The sequence below is a fragment of the Podarcis erhardii genome, assembly GCF_964252035.2.
Source record: "Podarcis erhardii genome assembly, chromosome: 7".
Taxonomy (NCBI): domain Eukaryota; kingdom Metazoa; phylum Chordata; class Lepidosauria; order Squamata; family Lacertidae; genus Podarcis; species Podarcis erhardii.
The window spans coordinates 89326961-89333658 of NC_138511.1; positions in this window are offsets into that span (position 1 = coordinate 89326961).

The following is a 6698-nucleotide window of genomic DNA, read 5'->3' on the forward strand; positions in this document are numbered from 1 at the left end:
GCGACGCTGTCCCCCGTTCCTCCTCGGCTTTCTCCCTCTTCTTCTTTTTCTTCTTCTTGGGAGGGCTAAGCTCAGGCTCCTCTTTGACTTGTGCCAGGCAGGCCTGGGGGCTGCGCCCCAGGCTGCTCAGCTCCCTCCCCGGCTCGGTCTCGAGGCAGGCAGGGCCCACCAAGGCTGTCGGCACCGTCGCTGCCTCCTCTTCATGCTTCCGTTTCTTCTTATGCTTGTGTGCAGCCTCCCCCCCTGCCTGGGACCTGGGCTCAGCCTCACCAGGTGCCACCACCCTCTCTTCCCCCTCTTCTTTCCTCTTCTCCTTCTTCCTCTTCTTGCTCCTGCGCCCCTCCTCCCCAGCCCCTTCCTCGGGGGCCATCTCCCCTTGCGCCACCAGCCCTTCGGAAATTGCCTCCGGACCTAGACTCGCCTGGGACTCCTCTTGCTTCACCAGGGGGTGCTCCTGGGGGTCCGCCACCCTCTCGAGGGTCCACTTCTTTTTCTTCTTCTTCCGGGGGTGCTCCTCAGCAGCTTCCTGCACGGGAGGGGGCCGCTTCGGACAGCCCCCAAAAGGCAGGAAGCGCTGCTTGAGGCCTTCGGGGATTTGGGGGGCCGGTCTGGCTGCCACAGGGAAGAGGGGCTGGTTGGCACTGGGGTCTCCATACCTCTCGCAAAAAGTCAGGGAGCTGCTGAAAGGGGGTGCGCAGGTGAGGAGGGCCAAATGGCCCGACGGGACGAGCAGGCGGGCACTGCTGCCCCGGTCCCCTGGAGTCGCTTGGACGTGGTAGACCTTCTGGGTCCCGTCCGACTGCGGCGTCTTCAGAATCTGGAAGCCCACGAGGGGCACGGCGTGGCCTTCGAGGCTGGGGGGGGCAGGAACCAAGAGACATGTGAGAGAGTTAGCCATGGAAGAGGACACAGATGCATTTCCACACAGACGCAAAAAAGCTTTTAAAAGGTATTATTTTACAGGGTGTTGGTTGCACAAGCGAATGCTGTATTTGCAGAACCTGGGAACAACCAGACCTGACCCTGCACACTTGTTCGCAGACTGTCCCCACTCCTCCCCAAGGAAAAGAGCAATTGGGGGGGTACTGCTGGCTTTGACCTACAAAGGTCTCAGGACCCCAATGCCTCAAGGACCACCTCTCCCCATGTGAACCAGCCTGGACCCCGCAATCATCATTCAAGGCCTTTCTTTGTGTTTCCCCTCAATGAAAGGTCCACAGGGTGGCAACATGAGAACGGGGCCTTTTCAGTGGTGGCTCCTCACAAGATGCTCCCCAGCATTATCACTCCATATCTTCTGGCACCAGGCAAAAACATTCCTTTTTAACCAGGCCTTTGACTTTTAAGTCTCTATGGTCTTTTTGAATGGATGGGACGTTTTAGTGTAAAATAAATACAGTCAAATCTTGGTTCCCGAACAGCTTAGTTGCCGAACAAATCGGCTCCCAAACACCGCAAGTGTTCCAGTTTGCGAACGTTTTTTGGAAGGTTTTCAAATGGTTTTGGGAGTTGAGCAGATTAAGTTCGAGAACCAAAGTACCACTGTAAATAAATTACATCGTCTTTTAGATTTTTTTAAAGGTTAGTTTTAAGGTACCTATGTGATTGCTCAAAATATTGCAAGTCGCTTTTGAGCGACTAAAATAAATGTAATTAACAACAATAATAATACCCCCATCTTAAGGCAGCCTTCTCCAACCTGGTGCCCAGGACTACAACTCCCCTCAGCTGAAACCAGTGTGGCCCTGTGACGCTGAGGCTGATGGGAGTTGTAGTCCAACACGCCTGCAGGGCACCAGGTTGCAGAAAGGGGACCTGAGGCTTCCATAGCTCATGCTCACATGCACACAAACATGCCTACCTCTCAGGGCTGAAGTTAGCGGGGGCTCTGATCAGCACCAGCTGCTTTGAGGGGCTCTGGAGTGTCTCAGGGCTGAGGGGCGGCCCAGGGGCAAACGGGCTGGCAACGAACTCCTCCGGGCACTCAAAACGCAATGGTCCTGGTGGGGGGGGGGAGAGATTGGAGAGGTCAGTAAATAGCCCCCAGTATTATGGCAAGTAAGGGACACGGGTGGCGCTGTGGGTTAAACCCTAGAGCCTAGGACTTGCCGATCAGAAGGTCGGCGGTTCGAATCCCCGTTGACGGGGTGAGCTCCCGTCGCTCGGTCCCTGCTCTTGCCAACCTGGCAGTTCGAAAGCACGTCAAAGTGCAAGTACAGTGGTACCTCAGGTTCCATACGCTTCAGGTTACAGACTCCGCTAACCCAGAAATAGTGCTTCAGGTTAAGAAGTTTGCTTCAGGATGAGAACAGAAATCGTGCTCCGACGGCGCGGTGGCAACGGGAGGCCCCATTAGCTAAAATGGTGCTTCAGGTTAAGAACAGTTTCAGGTTAAGAACGGACCTCCGGAACGAATTAAGTACTTAACCTGAGGTACCACTGTAGATAAATAGGTACCACTCTGGCGGGAAGGTAAACGGTGTTTCCGTGTGCTGCTCTGGTTCGCCAGAAGCGGCTTAGTCTTGCTGGCCACATGACCCAGAAGCTGTACGCCGGCTCCCTTGGCCAATAAAGCGAGATGAGCGCCGCAACCCCAGAGTCGGTCACAACTGGACCTAATGGTCAGGGGTCCTTTTACCTTTACTATTATGGCAAGTTCTTAAAGAAATGGGAGTGCCTGATCACCTCATCTGTCTCCTGCGAAATCTCTATGTGGGACAAGAAGCTACAGTTAGAACTGGATATGGAACAACTGATGGGTTCAAAATTGGGAAAGGAGTACAACAAGGCTCTATATTGTCTCCCTGCTTATTTAACTTATATGCAGAATTCATCATGTGAAAGGCTGGGCTGGATGAATCCCAAGCCGGAATTAAGATCGCCGGAAGAAATATCAACAACCTCAGATATGCAGCTGACACAACCTTGATGGAGGAGGAATTAAAGAACCTTATAATGAGGGTGAAAGAGGAGAGCACAAAATATGGTCTGAAGCTCAACATCAAAAAAACGAAGATCATGGCCACTGGGCCCATCACCTCCTGGCAAATAGAAGGGGAAGAAATGGAGGCAGTGAGAGATTTTACTTTCTTGTGCTCCATGATCACTGCAGATGGTGACAGCAGTCACGAAATTAAAAGACGCCTGCTTCTTGGGAGAAAAGTGATGATAAACCTAGACAGCATCTTAAAAAGCAGAGACATCACCTTGCCAACAAAGGACTGTATTGTTCAAACTATGGTTTTCCCAGTAGTGATGTATGGAAGTGAGAGCTGGACCATAAAGAAGGCTGATCGCCGAAGAATGGATGCTTTTGAATTCTGGTGCTGGAGGAGACTCTTGAGAGTCCCATGGACTGCAAGAAGATCCAACCTCTCCATTCTGAAGGAAATCAGCCCTGAGTGCTCACTGGAAGGACAGATCCTGAAGCTGAGGCTCCAAGACTTTGGCCACCTCATGAGAGGAGAAGACTCCCTGGAAAAGACCCTGATGTTGGGAAAGATGGAGGGCACAAGGAGAAGGGGACGACAGAGGACGAGATGGTGGGACAGTGTTCTCGAAGCTACCAGCATGAGTTTGACCAAACTGCGGGAGGCAGTGGAAGACAGGAGTGCCTGGCGTGCTCTGGTCCAGGGGGTCACGAAGAGGCGGACACGACTAAACATCAGGGAGACCTTGCAGGCCCTTTGGCATCAGGACCAGTCTCCCTCTGCTCCACGCCCTCCGCAGGTACACTGCCCCTGCACATGGAGGCTCCGATCCCACCCTCCCTGCAGCTGCCTCGCCCCCTTCTCAGCCTCCCCATCTTAGGCTCCTTCTGGGAAACGGGGGCCGGAGAACCCGCTCGCCTCTCCCCCCCCCCCAGCTCACCCTCCGGGGCTCCGCTCCGGCCGCCCCGCGCCTCCATGGCTCCAGCGCCCACGTGGAGCTCCTGGCAGCCGCAGTCGCTTCCGGGTTCTCACCGGAGGGGGGAGACACTTGGTACGCTCCACGCTCTCAGGCACTCTCGGCCAGGTGACGTCAGCGGCGTCCCCCGGACAGAGCACAATGGTACCTTCCCGGCCCTTAAAGGGGAAACGAGCTCGCCTTTCCCCCTTTATTTTTTGTCCGCCGACATCAATGTGATTTCTCTATACAGCGCTGCCCTTGTTCCAAACGGGGGTTGGCAGCAGGGGGGGATTTAGCAGGGGGGCAGCACAAGGGATGGGGGGGGGGGACGGTCAGTGCATCTGACTGCTAGCCAGAAGGTTGCTGGTTCGAGCCCACCCAGGGACGGCTGTGGTGGTCAGAATTCCTGCCTTGCTGCGGGTTGAGCTGGATGACCTCGAGGGAGCCCTTCCAACTCTACAATTCCATGCTTCTGAGTCGATGTGCTTAGGATTGGGTCTTCTCCATGCGTTCCCCCCCCCCCCGCGCGCACTTTTTCACGGCTCTTAAGTTATAGAGTGGTACCTCGGGTTACATACGCTTCAGGTTACAGACTCCGCTAATCCAGAAATAGTGCTTCAGGTTAAGAACTTTGCTTCAGGATGAGAACAGAAATCGTGCTTCAGCGGCGCAGCAGCAGCAGGAGGCCCCATTAGCTAAAGTGGTGCTTCAGGTTAAGAACAGTTTCAGGTTAAGAACGGACCTTCGAAACGTATTAAGTACCACTGTATAAGCGAGTTGGAGTTGGGCAAACTCAGATATTCTTCATTTCCCTTTGAGCCCTTGGATATATTGCTGCTGGCTGGGGCATCCATATCAACAAAGTTAAGGTTGCAGCCTTTGGGGGGCTGTCTAAACCACAGAACCTAGGACTTGCCGATCAGAAGGTCGGCGGTTCGAATCCCCACGATGGGGTGAGCTCCTGTTGCTCTATCCCTGCTCCTGCCAACCTAGCTGTTCGAAAGCACATCAAAGTGCAAGTAGATAAATAGGTACCGCTCCGGCGGGAAGGTAAAGGGCGTTTCCGTGCGCTGCTCTGGTTCGCCAGAAGCGGCTTAGTCATGCTGGCCACATGACCTGGAAGCTGTACACCGGCTCCCTCGGCCAATAAAGCGAGATGAGCGCTGCAACCCCCGAGTCGGTCACGACTGGACCTGATGGTCAGGGATCCCTTTACCTTTAGTTTAGAGAAAAGGCGACGTTTGCAGCATTATGCATGGCATATAGAAAGTGGAGAGAAAAACGTTTCTCTCCCTCCCTCAGAACAGTAGAACCCATGGACATCCCGTGAAGCTGAATGTCAGAAGATAAAATGGAGTTGTTGTTGTTTAGTCGTTTAGTCGTATCTGTCTCTTCGTGCCCCCTGGACCAGAGCACACCAGGCACTCCTGTCTTCCACTGCCTCCTGCAGTTTGGTCAAACTCATGCTGGTAGCTTCGAGAACACTGTCCCACCATCTCGTCCTCTGTCGTCCCCTTCTCCTTGTGCCCTCCATCTTTCCCAACATCAGGGTCTTTTCCAGGGAGTCTTCTCTTCTCAGGAGGTGGCCAAAGTCTTGGAGCCTCAGCTTCAGGATCTGTCCTTCCAGTGAGCACTCAGGGCTGATTTCCTTCAGAATGGAGAGGTTTGATCCCTGATCACTGCAGATGGTGACAGCAGTCAGGAAATTAAAAGACGCCTGCTTCTTGGGAGGAAAGCGATGACAACCTAGACAGCATCTTAAAAAGACATCACCTTGCCAACAAGGGTTCATATAGTTAAAGCTATGGTTTTCCCAGTACAGTGGTACCTCGGGTTAAGTACTTAATTCGTTCCAGAGGTCTGTTCTTAACCTGAAACTGTTCTTAACCTGAAGCACCACTTTGGCTAATTGGGCCTCCTGCTACCGCCGGAGCACAATTTATGTTCTCATCCTGAAGCAAAGTTCTTAACCTGAGGTACTATTTCTAGGTTAGCAGAGTCTGTAACCTGAAGCGTCTGTAACCTGAAGCGTATGTAACCCGAGGTACCACTGTGGTGATGTATGGAAGTGAGAGCTGGACCATAAAGAAGGCTGATCGCCAAAGAATTGATGCTTTTGAATTCTGGTGCTGGAGGAGACTCTTGAGAGTCCCATGGACTGCAAAAACGAAGAGCGTATGGTTAAACTGCGGAACTCCCGCCCACAGGAGGCTGTGATGCTTCTGAATCCCAGTTGCTGGAAACTGCAGGAGGGGAGACTTGCTCTCGCTCTCAGATCCTTCTCGTGGCATCTGGTTGCCACTGTGAGAACAGGATGCTGGTCTATATGGGCCCTTGGCCTGATCCAGCAGGCTCTTCTCATGTGCTTATGTTCTTAAATGTAATAATAAGGTCAAAATCAATTCAAGTGGGTTGTTGTTGTTTAGTCGTGTCCGACTCTTCGTGACACCCTGGACCAGAGCACGCCAGGCACTCCTGCCTTCCACTGCCTCCTGCAGTTTGGTCAAACTCATGCTGGTAGCTTCGAGAACACTGTCCCACCATCCTGTCCTCTGTCGTCCCCTTCTCCTTGGGCCCTCCATCTTTCCCAGCATCAGGGTCTTTTCCAGGGAGTCTTCTCTTCTCCTGAGGTGGCCAAAGTCTTGGAGCCTCAGCTTCAGGATCTGTCCTTCCAGTGAGCACTCAGGGCTGATTTCCTTCAGAATGGAGAGGTTTGATCTTCTTGCAGTCCATGAGACTCTCAAGAGTCTCCTCCAGCACCATAATTCAAAAGCATCAATTCTTCAGCGATCAGCCTTCTTTATGGTCCA